Source organism: Lepidochelys olivacea, assembly GCF_965140295.1.
Source record: "Lepidochelys olivacea isolate rLepOli2 genome assembly, chromosome: 7".
NCBI lineage: Eukaryota > Metazoa > Chordata > Testudines > Cheloniidae > Lepidochelys > Lepidochelys olivacea.
In genome coordinates this window covers 1,822,214-1,835,496 of record NC_140417.1, presented here as the reverse complement: position 1 = coordinate 1,835,496, position 13,283 = coordinate 1,822,214, and the positions used below count along the sequence as shown (strand labels likewise).

Here is a 13,283-nt window from a genome sequence, read left to right as displayed (position 1 = left end):
GATCTATCCATATTAAAGTTCAGGGTTTTTTTGGGTGGGGGGTGGTAGAGAATTTCTCAACTTTTAAATATGCATTAACACTAATAACTACTCAGATGGGTAAGTATCCACGGTTGATATGTAGAATCACATGCACTCTCCCCCTCCCAGAGTCCGTTTTATACCATGCAAACAGCCTGGCCCCCAGAACTGTATTCCTTCCCAATGTCTCCTGTAGAGCCCCATTTCTCCTTGGGCACAGACTATTTCTGTGTCTCATGCACCTATCAGCACAGTAGGCGGGCTCTGTCCCATAATATCTCTTACAGCTAAGCTAGCAGTTCTCAACCAGGGGTCCATGGCTCCCTGGGGTCTGCGAGCCCTTTCAGGGTGGTTGCAGAGTCCCGCTACTGAAACCCAGTGCCCCAAGCAGCGAAGGGTGCAAGGCTGAAGTCCCAAGCCTTGGTGCTCCCCCTGCCCCCATGGGACTGAAGCAGGGAGAGGGCTGAAACCCTGATCTCCCCCGCCCCCCACTGAAGCCAGGAGCAAGGGGGGCCTGAGCCCCAAGCTCCCCCTCCCTCTACTGCAGCCAGGAGTGGCAGGGCTGAAATCCCAAGCTCCTCCCACACCTTCTTGGAGCAGCAGAGCTGAAACCCTCATTTGTATGAGGAAGCTCAGTGTTCTGCTTCTCAGTAATGAAATCTTTGTTCAGTGGCACGTTTGGTCCTGATGAATCCAAAGAAAAATGATTTCCTGCATTTTTGAGATGAGCACAAATTCTGTCTCTCTAGTTATTCTGGGTCAGGGTCAGCAGCAGCAGGGATGAACCCAGAACTTCTGGATCTAAAACCATGAGTCTCTGTTGCCTAAGCTGAGGCACTCAGGTCAGTTAGCTCAAAGCCAGTGGCAGACTCAAACCACTATGCGGGTCCAGCTTGGGTTACATTAACATTTACATTGGAAGAATCCTGTTTACGTTATCTTCAGTTCATCTGATTATTTGTTTTCTACCATTTCCTTCAACTTTGGGCAAGTTAACCCTGATAATTTTATAAGTTGATATTGGTAATCACTAACCACATCGTTTGCACTCCTGAACAACAATTTTCACATTTACCACAGTCAGATTCCCTATGTAGTTGCTTCTCATTCTAACACTGAAGACTACAAAATAACATGAGCTAGCCAGCTCTGTAGAGAAACCGTTTATCAGATGCCCTACCCATTTTCCAAAAGTTTCTAGATTCTAGAAAGCCAGTAACACCCAACAGTTAACCACCAGATCCCTTCTCTCCAACATTCAATGACAGTTGATTCCACCACCATGCCCCCTTTCTCATTCAGCAATGACTCCAACCATTTCCTTTCTCCGCTAAGATTCTAAAACAGGTTAATAACTTTATTTCCTAATAGGCATAACAAGAACCTTGATGTTCTTATCTCTTCTTTTAAATTTTCAGAGTAGCTACAGCCTTTGTTTATAGATTAAAATTAGGGACTAGTGTTTTTAGTATGAGTAATTTTTTTTAAACACTTCAGTGATACAAATTGAAAACAAAAAAACAAAAAAAACCCAGAAAACACCGTCTTTCAGAATGCTGACTATCTCTCACAAATAAATCAAGCCCAAGAAGAAAATCTAGAAGTCAGAGGTATTTAAGTGGCAAAGGAGAAAATGTGTTTTGATTTTCAATTCTGGAACCCCTGGTTCACATCCAATTTACAGTAGAAAACAAGTGAAAACAGAGATCAGAAAAACGACTGCTTAGCCTAATTTGGAAAACTCAGTCTCTGCTCAGGACCAAAAGGGCTGCATTAGCAGAGCTGCTCTGTAGATCTTATGAAGTGCCCATGTGTTTGGTGCCTCTGGCTCTCATTACTGTCTTTCAATTTTAATAAGACTGTGAAATACTGGGGAAATGAATAACTGGACGACTACTCATAACATGATCTTGCCTGTGTCAAAATTCCCATTACAGCATATCAAAAAAAACGGCAATAGTTCGACCCATGCTGGCACCAAAGGCTATATTTTATTGCCATAATCTCTGTCACTCACTCACTCCCTCTACTTTATTTTAAATCTTTTCAGTGATGTGATGAGTGCAACCTGAAGGGCCAACCCTGGGTCCTGCTTTTCAAACAGTCTAGGATAATGATAATTTCTCCATAGGAAACATTTACAGAATTATATAAGTATCTTTTCCTCCAACTGCAATTTCAGGTATACAGTAATCCAAAACATTTATATGGTGCTTTATCACATGACTATCTTATGTTGTCTTTTAAAAGGCAAGTAAAATACAATAAAGAGCCATAAACACAGGTTAACCTACCCACAGGTTAAATTAAAAAGACATGTTAAATATAGTATAGTATTAAAAATACTAAGATTAAGTTCCCCTAGGGACCAAACAGGGAATTTTCTGATGGAAGGCATATGATAAAAGTCATTTATGAACAGCAAATCAAAACTGAAATCTGGCACCTTTACACTGAATAAATCACTTAGAGCTATGAAGAACATAAGAATGGCCATACTGGGTCAGACCAAAGGTCCATCTAGCCCAGTATCCTGTCTTCCGACAGTGGCCAGTGCCAGGTGCCCCAGAGGGAATGAACAGAACAGGTAATCAAGTGATCCATCCCCTGTCACCCATTCCCAGCTTCCGGCAAATAGAGGCTAGGGACACCATCCCTGCCCATCCTGGCTAATAGCCATTGATAGACCTATCCCCCATGAACTTATCTAGTTCTTTTTTTAAATCCTGTTAGCATCTTGGTCTTCACAATATCCTCTGGCAAAGAATTCCACACGTTAACTGTGCTTTGTGTGAAGAAATACTTCCTTTTGTTTTAAACCTACTGCCTATTGATTTCACTTGGTGACCTCGAGTTCTTTGTGTTATGAGAAGGGCTAAATAACACTTCCATTATGTACTTTCTCCACACCCGTAGTGATTTTATAGACCTCTATCATATCCCCCCTTAGTCCTCTCTTTTCCAACCTGAAAAGTCCCAGTCTTACTAATCTCTCCGCATATGGCAGCCATACCATACCCCTAATCCTTTTTGTTGCCCTTTTCTGAACCTTTTCTAGTACAATACATCTTTTTTGAGATGGGGCAACCACACAGAATCATAGAATATCAGGGTTGGAAGGGACCTCAGGAGGTCATCTAGTCCAACCCCCTGCTCAAAGCAGGGCCAATCCCCAACTAAGTAGGACCAATCCCCAACTAATGACCAATCCCCAACACATCTGCACACAGTATTGTGAATGCCGCTGCACATTGAGTGGACGTTTTCAGAAAACTATCCACAACTCCAAGATCTCTTTCTTGAGTGATAACAGCTAATTTAGATCCCATCATTTTATAGTTAGATATTGTTTTTCTGTGAGTTTAGTAAAAATTTAACAAGTTTTAATGATGGTTCTTACACTGGGTGTAAGCCAGCAATAACTTAACATGAGTAAAACAAGGGTTTAACTAATCTTATATACGTTGTTGGTCCCAAGACACCTTTTATCAACCTGACAATTTTTCAAATGTTCACTTTTAGAGATTTGAGGTGATAAAGAAATTTGGTTTTCAAAATGTGTGATTTTTTGACTTGTGTCCCTTGTAGTAGTATACATCCAATGGAAAAAGGCTTCTTTCATAGATACTAAGGTCAGAAGGGACCATTATGATCATCTAGTCCGACCTCCTGCACAACGCAGGCCACAGAATCTCACCCACCCACTCCTGCGAAAAACCTCTCACCTATGTCTGAGCTATTGAAGTCCTCGATCCGGTTTGTGAGGCGACAGTACCAAAACATTGGTGGTCTGGGTGATAATCTAAATTAAAATTACAGTGAGGTCTCATTGTAAAGGTTAAATGACAGAGCTATTACCAAGCAAGGAGATCTGTTATACTAACACCAGTAGAATCAAAAGTCTGAATGCAAAAAATGAAGGACACTTAAAATTTAACAAACCAACCTAATCCACCACAGCATAATGCAGTTCTGAACTTTTCCCATCAACAGCTGCCATTCATAACTCTGCAAGATCCTTTTCATTCACACTGGCTGTAGTGCTTGCTTTCTTCCCTGAAGCACGTTCACTGTCAGCCCCATTGGCATCTCCTTTAGCATAGCTATGAACCATGAGAACCCCAGCTTGGCCAAGAGTTTGTCTGGGCAAGAGTTCAGCTGACTCAGTCTGAAGAAGCAGAACACGCTGAAGAGTTGGACGGAAGGCTGCACTCTGCTTAGAAAGCTACAACTTCTCTAAAAATTGTACTCCTACCTGGGTATTTCATTGCAGTTACTTCTCCGCCGTCCTTAGTCTTAAAAAGATTTGATATAATCTATCATAAAAAGACATTTATGATCCAAGTTGGAAGAAGCTGGTCTAATTTTTAAGATTTCCCTCAGTCCACAGAGAGGTAATGCCTGCGCTTCCAGTCTTCAGAGACAATAAACCTGTTTAATCATTCTACTATTCAGAAATGTTACATTAAAAAAACTGCATATAGGAAGGCTTGATTTTTAACTCCTTGTCAGAGAAGCCAGGTGCCAAAGAATGAATAAATCCACACAGCCACTCACTACTTCCTTTTGCAGTGAAGGATCTCTTTGAATAAAAATGAATAGATCCTTGTGGTGATAGAGAGGTATACATTATACCACACGCACACACACAATTTGGTATTACAGACAAACTAGTTTTGGTTAATTTGAAAACAAATGCCTAGCATTTACATAGCATTCCATCTTCAAAGCACATTGTAACATAATCAATAAACCTTAGAACACTGTGAAGGATGTTTCTCCATTTTACAGATGAAGGCTGACGCACAGAGAGGTTAAGTAATTTCCGCAAGGTCATCTTGCAACTGAACCAGGATTAGGGAGGCTGTATTGGTGAGTATCTGAGTGTCTGTTGTGGGGACAGTTTGACCCTGTGCTTGATTGGTTGTTTGTTTGAAAAGTGTGAATTGCGAGTGCTTTGTTCCAAGTGAGCCTTGAGTGGGCCTGCTGTTACAAAAAGCCAGTCAGCTGAGAACCAGCTGAGTGGCTGAACAGCAGAGATGCTAACAGAGGGAGTTTGCCTGGGAGTTCGTCCAGGGAGAGCCCACTGAGGCTTACATCTTCCCAGCTTCTCTGAGTAGTTACTACAACTCCTGAGGAAGCTCGTAATATGGATGGGGAGCGTTCAGCTGTTGTGACCTGCACTGGATGTGCCATGTTTATCTTTCTTCCACAGGACAGAAGTGACTTTGTCTGTACAAAGTGCAAGCTGGTCTCCATATTGGAAGAGAAGGTTCAAGGTCTGGAGAAACAAGTATCGACCCTGCGTTGTATAAGAGAAACTGAAGATTTCCTGGACAGACGTCAGGATATGCTTCTACGGGCACAATGTTCTGAAGATTCAGAGCAGGCTGCGCAGCGGGGACAGGAGGACAGTGAAAAAATCTGGCAGCATGTGACCTCCAGAAGAAGAAAGGGGAGCGTCCATGTACCAGCAGCGCAGATACAGGTAAGCAACCATTTTCATGTTCTCTCCACAGATACTAATGCAGAGTGGACTAGATGATACATCTGAGGGAAGGGAACAGAAGGAGACTCCACCAATTGGAAGGCAGGAGATGCACTGTCCTAGGGATGGGGTTTCCACGACCACCGCTCCCAAGAGGAGGAGGTGGGTGGTGGTGGTCTGGGACTCTCTCCTCAGGGGGACTGAGTCATCTATCTGCCGCCCCGACTGGGAAAACCAAGAAGTCTGCTGCTTGCCAGGAGCTAGGATTCATGATGTGATGGAGAGACTGCCGAGACTCATCAAGCCCCCGAATTGCTACCCTTTCCTGCTTCTCCATGTGGACACCAATGATACTGCCAAGAATGACCTTGAGTGGATTGCTGCGGACTACGTGGCTCTGGGAAGAAGGATAAAGGAGTTTGAGGCGCAAGTGGTGTTCTCGTCCATCCTCCCCGTGGAAGGAAAAGGCCTGGGTAGAGACTGTCGAATCGTGGAAGTCAACGAATGGCTACGCAGGTGGTGTCGGAGAGAAGGCTTTGGATTCCTTGACCATGGGATGGTGTTCCAAGAAGGAGGAGTGCTAGGCAGAGATGGGCTCCACCTAACAAAGAGAAGGAAGAGCATCTTGGCAAGCAGGCTGGCTAACCTAGTGAGGAGGGCTTTAAACTAGGTTCACTGGGGGAAGGAGACCAAAGCTCTGAGGTAAGTGGGGACATGGGATACCAGGAGGAAGCACAAGCAGGACAGCGTGAAAGGGGAGGGCTCCTGCCTCATACTAAGAAAGCAGGACAAACAGCAAGTTCTCTCAAGTGCCTATACACAAATGCAAGAAGCCTGGGAAACAAGCAGGGAGAACTGGAAGTCCTAGCACAGTCAAGGAATTAGGATGTGATTGGAATAACAGAGACCTGGTGGGATAACTCACATGACTGGGTACTGTCATGGATGGATATAAACTGTTCAGAAAGGACAGGCAAGGCAGAAAAGGTGGGGGAGTTGCATTGTATGTAAGAGAGCAGTACGACTGCTCAGAGCTCCGGTATGAAACTGCAGAAAAACCCGAGTGTCTCTGGATTAAGTTTAGAAGCGTGAGTAACAAGGGTGATGTCGTGGTGGGAGTCTGCTATAGACAACCGGACCAGGGGGATGAGGTGGACGAGGCTTTCTTCCAGCAACTAACAGAAGTTACTAGATCGCAGGCCCTCGTTCTTATGGGAGACTTCAATCACCCTGATATCTGCTGGGAGAGCAGATACAGCGGTGCACAGACAATCCAGGAAGTTTTTGGAAAGTGTAGGGGACAATTTCCTGGTGCAAGTGCTGGAGGAACCAAATAGGGGCAGAGCTCTTCTTGACCTGCTATTCACAAACCGGGAAGAATTACTAGGGGAAGCTAAAGTGGATGGGAACCTGGGAGACAGTGACCATGAGACGGTCAAGTTCAGGATCCTGACACAAGGAAGAAAGGAGAGCAGCAGAATACGGACCCTGGACTTCAGAAAAGCAGACTCTGACTCCCTCAGGGAACTGATGGGCAGGATCCCCTGGGAGAATAACATGAGGGGGAAAGGAGTTCAGCAGAGCTGGCTGTACTTTAAAGAATCCTTATTGAGGTTACAGGGACAAACCATCCCGATGTGTAGAAAGAATAGTAAATATGGCAGGCATCCAGTTTGGCTTAACAGTGAAATCCTTGCTGATCTTAAACACAAAAAAGAAGCTTACAAGAAGTGGAAGATTGGACAAATGACCAGGGAAGAGTATAAAAATATTGCTCAGGCATGCAGGAGTGAAATCAGGAAGGCCAAATCACACCTGGAGTTGCAGCTAGCAAGGGATGTTAAGAATAACAAGAAGGGTTTCTTCAGGTATGTTAGCAACAAGAAGAAAGTCAAGGAAAGTGTGGGCCCCTTACTGAATGAGGGAGGCAACCTAGTGACAGAGGATGTGGAAAAAGCTACTAAAAAAAAAAAGCTACTTTTACATTGAGTAAAAAATGTACTCAATGCTTCTTTTGCCACTGTCTTCACAAACAAGGTCAGCTCCCAGACTGCTGCACTGGGCAGCACAGCATGGGGAGGAGGTGACCAGCCCTCTGTGAAGAAAGAAGTGGTTCAGGACTATTTAGAAAAGCTAGACGAGCACAAGTCCATGGGGCTGGATGTGATGCATCTGAGAGTGCTAAAGAAGTTGACAGATGTGATTGCAGAGCCATTGGCCATTATCTTTGAAAACTCATGGTGATCAGGGGAGGTCCCGGACGACTGGAAAAAGGCCAATGTAGTGCCCATCTTTAAAAAAGGGAAGGAGGATGATCTTGGAAACTACAGGCCAGTCAGCCTCACCTCAGTCCCTGGAAAAATCATGGAGCAGATCCTCAAGGAATCAATTCTGAAGCCCTTGGAGGAGAGGAAAGTGATCAGGAACAGTCAGCATGGATTCACCAAGGGCAAGTCATGCCTGACTCATCTAATTGCCTTCTATGACGAGATAACTGGCTCTGTGGATGAGGGGAAAGCGGTGGACGTGTTGTTCCTTGACTTTAGCAAAGCTTTTGACACAGTCTCCCACAGTATTCTTGTCAGCAAGTTAAAGAAGTATGGGCTGGATGAATGCACTATAAGGTGGGTAGAAAGTTGGCTAGATTGTCGGGCTCAATGGGTAGTGATCAATGGCTCCATGTCTAGTTGGCAGCCGGTGTCAAGTGGAGTGCCCCAAGGGTCAGTCCTGGGGCCGGTTTTGTTCAATATCTTCATAAATGATCTGGAGGATGGTGTGGATTGCACTCTCAGCAAATTTGCGGATGATACTAAACTGGGAGGTGTGGTAGATACGCTGGAGGGCAGGGATAGGATACAGAGGGACCTAGACAAATTGGAGGATTGGGCCAAAAGAAATCTGATGAGGTTCAATAAGGATAAGTGCAGGGTCCTGCACTTAGGACGGAAGAACCCAATGCACAGCTACAGACTAGGGACCGAATGGCTAGGCAGCAGTTCTGCAGAAAAGGACCTAGGGGTGACAGTGGACGAGAAGCTGGATATGAGTCAGCAGTGTGCCCTTGTTGCCAAGAAGGCCAATGGCATTTTGGGATGTATAAGTAGGGACACAGCGAGCAGATCGAGGGACGTGATCGTTCCCCTCTATTCGACATTGGTGAGGCCTCATTTGGAGTACTGTGTCCAGTTTTGGGCCCCACACTTCAAGAAGGATGTGGATAAATTGGAGAGAGTCCAGCGAAGGGCAACAAAAATGATTAGGGGACTGGAACACATGAGTTATGAGGAGAGGCTGAGGGAGCTGGGATTGTTTAGCCTGCAGAAGAGAAGAATGAGGGGGGATTTGATAGCTGCTTTCAACTACCTGAAAGGGGGTTCCAAAGAGGATGGCTCTAGGCTGTTCTCAATAGTAGCAGATGACAGAACGAGGAGTAATGGTCTCAAGTTGCAGTGGGGGAGGTTTAGATTGGATATTAGGAAAAACTTTTTCACTAAGAGGGTGGTGAAACACTGGAATGCGTTACCTAGGGAGGTGGTAGAATCTCCTTCCTTAGAGGTTTTTAAGGTCAGGCTTGACAAAGCCCTGGCTGGGATGATTTAACTGGGAATTGGTCCTGCTTTGAGCAGGGGGTTGGACTAGATGACCTTCTGGGGTCCCTTCCAACCCTGATATTCTATGATTCTATGATCTGCAAATTTTACCACCTCACTGTTTACCCTTTTTTCATTTACAAATATATTCTTTTGTGCTTTTCTGCATGGGGGCACAAAAATATGCGGGCCATATCAATTCTGTCAGAAGTACAGAAGGTTCCTAATATGATTAACCATATACCCTGCAATATCGACAAGAAACATTTTGTATAGATTCTAGTCCTCTTAAATTAAAAGCACTTTTCTGTTACATGCATTATCCACAGAAAAACAGTAAAGAAAAGCTCAAGTTACCACAGAAATGGAAGCATACCAATATCTCAAAACAGTTACTATGAGAGACCGTTTCAAGGAAAATATTTTTTTCTATATCCAGCCTTAAAAGGGGGATCTAATACTGAAGTCCTAGATGGTTGGGATCTTCTTGAGGCCTCTCTCGCCATGTAATATTACCGTAATTGTGATCAGCAGAGACATTCGTGCTTTTATCTGTTTTCTCTGCTTTTGCTAAAGGCTGGTTGAAGTTTCTGTAGGGGCACAGAGTACTTTTCAGGGTGGATAAAATAAATCTGTTTAAAATTAAACTTGAAATTATGACAACCGACGTTCAGAGCTAAAATTACTATTATCTCTTCAAATTATTTAAATAAAAAATGCTCCATTAATGAGCCCTCAAATTTAATGAGTTAAACAGAGCTGCTTTTAAAATTACATACAGAAATGGGGGGGGGGGGAAGACATCTAATTTTTGAGGTCTACTCACATTTTTATGAATGTCGCTATGTAATGCATTATGTATATTGTTTTCATACTTTATAATGAAGCAAATTTTCCACATGTAAATATTTTCAGTTTGTTACGCAGAAAAGCTTTTCCCTTCATCACTTTTGGTTTCAGTTAGCAGCAGGTGCAGAGAGAATATTTGTTTTCATTTGGAAAAACTCATTCAAAATTAAGAAGCTGGGAGCAGAAAGAGCAGGAAAGCTTGTTTTTCTCTTATAATCTATGAATGAGAACCAGATGGGAGAGGATGAGATCTAATCATTCTAAACCTGAAGGCTGTGAGGCTGAATTTTCAAAGGTATTTATAGGCACCTGAAGGCCCAGTGTGACCAGAAACAATTAATCAATTCACCAACTACAATTAGTACTAGCTTTGTCTAATAAATCAGTTTTAAATTAAACATATTTTTGATAAGCTTTTTTTTCTTATGTACCAAGTACATTTAAGGTAGTTTTATTTAACTAACAATTTTAAAATGCTATTTTGTACATTTTTATTGAATTTAACTACCATCATAATGCAGCTTGAAACAAATCCTGAGTAAAAAAAAAAAGATTTTTTAAACACAATTTTACCACATTTTACATGTGTTACATAAAAAAGTAAAATGTAAGAATCTGCATTAATGGATGTTAAGATACGTAATTGCTTAATAAATGTGTATAGATACAGGCTATCCTCCTGGTTGGTTAAAAGGAGTTACAAATTTTGTATAAAGCCTGCTATATTTGGTTGTAAATTAATACAGTTTAATGCTTATACCAACCAACCAACGTGAATAAATCTTTCTTTAGGACAAGAATTAAAATGTAGAAATGCAATAAAAAAATCAGTAATTTAAATCCTTCCAGGTTAGTACTTTTTGTCAATCTGGTGATTAATTTGTATTGTGTGGGGGACGATAGATCCTAGTTGGGTCAGGTATTATAAATAGTAGCTTTTATGTTATATATTTTATATTAAGGATCAGTACCTACAGCTTTAGACTTTACCTTTTTTGGTATGATCAGAAATATAAGCATCACTAAGCTGTTATCATGGAATTATTAAATATAACTTCAAGGTGAAATCTAATGTACCTATACAATATCAATTAACTAACTGAAGTTACATTTACTAATTTCTAAAAGTAAATTCTTTTATTTATTAAGCACTAATTATGCATGAAGAATTTTTAAAGAAGCCTCTGCATTCCAAAGAGAGGAAAAGGGCTTCTTTCCATTAATGTAATGGACGACTCATATTTCTTACGTGAGACCAACACTACTTTCATCTGCTCTCCCACACACTTAGCTTCTGCACTCATATCAGCATTTTTAAAGACAATTTATTGTCACTTGTAGTTATGTCAGTTCTGCAATGAAGACCAGCAAAAAATGACAAATGCATCAGATTATTTTTGTAATAGAGAAGCCATTAGTAACAATCTGCATTTCTAACATAAATCTCTTACAGATTACAGTTTGCATGTAAACACTCACCAGGAGTTGCCATACCAGTAGTAGTTCTATTAAAATTGCAAATGGTGAAATAAGAGAACTCACAAAATATCAGAAGAAGCCAGACCTCCATTTTCAGTTAATCTTCTCAGTCCCATAATCCAGTACATTAAAAGTATGGAGAGTACATCATTTATTCTGAATTAGTTACCTGATTTTCTTCCATGAATGACTTAAGGTTAAAAGATGTTGGCAGAGGAGAGAAGAGGAAGGTGGCACCGTTAGAGGAGGAAAACACTTAACACTATGGCTAGATCTGCATCTCAGAGAATAGGGTGCAGGCTTTGGCTACTGTCATTATTGGGGTATCCAGAAGGAGCATGGATTAATTCAACAGGACCCCAAAATTTTGTATTATATTGACCACCAGAGAGTAGACCTGAGATGAAGTTATAAAGTATATCAGGAAACTAATATAGTTCACATGCTCTTCATCCACCTAAAGAAGATCTTCAGAGTTTGAATGTGGATTTAATGTGTATAAATTAAAGTTATAATTTAGGCTACAATTCTGTCATGGGTATTTTTAGTAAAAGTCAGTGACTGGTTGCAGCCAATAAACGAAAATCCAAGGAAACCTGTTGTCAAGGTTCCTTCCCCACTCTGAACTCTAGGGTACAGATGTGGGGACCTGCATGAAAGACCCCCCTAAACTTATTCTTACCAGCTTAGGTTAAAAACTTCCCCAAGGTACAAACTTTGCCTTATCCTTGAACCATATGCTGCCACCACCAAGCATTTAAACAAAGAAGAGGGAAAGAGCCCACTTGGAGACGTCTTCCCCCCAAAAATATCCCCCCAAGCCCTACACCCCCTTTCCTGGGGAGGGCTTGATAAGAATCCTCACCAATTTCTACAGGTGAACACAGACCCAAACCCTTGGATCTTAAGAACAATGAAAAACCAATCAGGTTCTTAAAAGAAGAATTTTAATTAAAGAAAAGATAAAGGAATCACCTCTGTAAAATCAGGATGGTAAATACATTACAGGGTAATCAGATTCAAAACAGAGAATCCCTCTAGGCAAAACCTTAAGTTACAAAAAGACACAAAAACAGGAATATACATACCATCCAGCACAGCTTATTTTACCAGCCATTAAACAAAAGGACATCTAACACATTTCTAGCTAGATTACTTACTAACTTAACAGGAGTCGTGAGGCTGCATTCTTGATCTGTTCCCGGCAAAAGCCTCACACAGACAGACGAATCCTTTGTTCCCCCCCGCCTCCAGATTTGAAAGTATCTTGTCCTCTCATTGGTCATTTTGGGTCAGGTGCCAGCTAGGTTACCTCAGCTTCTTAATCCTTTACAGGTGAAAGGGTTTTGCCTCTGGCCAGGAGGGATTTTATAGCACTGTATGCAGAAAGGTGGTTACCCTTCCCTTTAGATTTATGACACCTGTGATCTGTCCCTGACTTTTATAAAAATACCCTGGGGAAGGGGGAGAGACAAAGAGAGAGCTGCCGGTGCCTGCAGCTGCTCCAGCCCTTCTGCTGCTCCTGTGACAGGAGCTGACTACTGTTGCTCCAGCGAGGCTGGCCCAACCCCAGCCGCTGCTCCAGTGGCTGGGGACAGCTACCCCAGGTCTGGAGGCTGGTCAGCTGTTCCAGCAGCCGCTGCTCCAGCCCTGCACCAGAAGAAGTCACAGAGGTCTCGGAAAGTCATGGAAACTGTAACCTCTGACAGAATCATAGCCTTAGTTATAATCAATATAAACATAAAACAAATACAAGATTGGACAGAATAAGTTATGGACATCTAAGAACTTGTCTACTTGAGAAAGTCGCTCCAGTTTAACCTAGATTCTGATTTTAAACTGATTTAGTTAAACCA

General features: G+C 42.3%; 1 protein-coding gene across 1 annotated transcript in view; it reads right to left on the bottom strand.

The window, feature by feature from the left end:
* Window positions 1-13,283, bottom strand: part of PRKAR2A (protein kinase cAMP-dependent type II regulatory subunit alpha) — a 157,400-nt gene that overhangs the window by 54,762 nt on the left and 89,355 nt on the right. The gene's annotated exons all lie outside the window — the stretch shown is intronic.